The following is a 1,539-nucleotide window of genomic DNA, read 5'->3' as shown; positions in this document are numbered from 1 at the left end:
AACTCCTCATGCTCCAGCTCCTCTACCACACTCCTCATGCTCCAGCTCCTCTACCACACTCCTCATGTTCCAGCTCCTCTACCATACTCCTCATGCTCCAGCTCCTCTACCATACTCCTCATGCTCCAGCTCCTGTACTACACTCCTCATGCTCTAGCTCCTCTACCACACTCATGCTCCAGCTCCTCTACCACACTCCTCATGCTTCAGCTCCTCTACCATACTCCTCATGCTCCAGCTCCTCTACCACGTTACTCATGTTCCGGCTCCTCTACCACTCATGCTCCAACTCCTCTACCACACTCCTCATGCTCCAGCTCCTCTACCATGCTCCTTATGCTCCAGCTCCTCTACCACACTCCTCATGCTCCAGCTCCTCTACCATGCTCTTCATGCTCCGGCTCCTCTACCATGCTCTTCTGGCTCCGGCTCCTCTACCACACTCCTCATGCTCCAGCTCCTCTACAACACTCCTCATGCTCCAGCTCCTCTACCACACTCCTCATGCTCCAGCTCCTCTACCACTCATGCTCCAGCTCCTCTACCACACTCCTCATGCTCCAGCTCCTCTACTACACTCCTCATGCTCCGGCTCCTCTACCACACTCCTCATGCTCCAGCTCTTCTACCACACTCCTCTTGCTCCAGCTCCTCTACCACACTCCTCATGCTCCAGCTCCTCTACCACACTCCTCATGCTCCGGCTCCTCTACCATTCATGCCCCAGCTCCTCTACCACTCATGCTCCAGCTGCTCTACCACACTCCTCATGCTCCGGCTCCTCTACCATGCTCCTCATGCTCCAGCTCTTCTACCACACTCCTCATGCTCCAGCTCCTCTACCACACTCCTCATGCTCCAGCTCCTCTACCACGTTACTCATGCTCCGGCTCCTCTACCATGCTCCTCATGCTCCAGCTCCTCTACTACACTCTTCATGCTCCAGCTCCTCTCCCACACTCCTCATGCTCCAGCTCCTCTACCACGTTATTCATGCTCCGGCTCCTCTACCACGCTCCTCATGCTCCGGCTCCTCTACCATACTCCTCATGCTCCAGCTCCTCTACCACTCATGCTCCAGCTCCTCTACCACACTACTTATGCTCCAGCTCCTCTACCACTCATGCTCTAGTTCCCCTACCACACTCCTCATGCTCCGACTCCTCTACCAAACCACTCATGCTCCAGCTCCTCTACCACACTACTCATGCTCCGTCATCTGTAATAGCTTCGTGAATCTGGCCCCAGGTGCGTAAGTGCTTGCGTAACTGCTTCGTGAATCGGGCCCCAGGTGCGTAAGTGCTTGCGTAACTGCTTCGTGAATCTGGCCCCAGGTGTGTAAGTGCTTGCGTAACTGCTTCGTGAATCTGGCCCCAGGTGTGTAAGTGCTTGCGTAACTGCTTCGTGAATCTGGCCCTACACTTGGACTGACAAACATTTTCTTTTTTTTTCCATTCACCTGAGGCTCTGAGAGACCTGAACCGGGACCCACACGTGTATGAGGCCGAAGCTCTACCGACCGAGCTATTGAGGAGTCTT

This window comes from Procambarus clarkii, chromosome 35, assembly GCF_040958095.1.
Source record: "Procambarus clarkii isolate CNS0578487 chromosome 35, FALCON_Pclarkii_2.0, whole genome shotgun sequence".
Lineage (NCBI taxonomy): Eukaryota > Metazoa > Arthropoda > Malacostraca > Decapoda > Cambaridae > Procambarus > Procambarus clarkii.
This window is presented reverse-complemented; position numbering follows the sequence as displayed.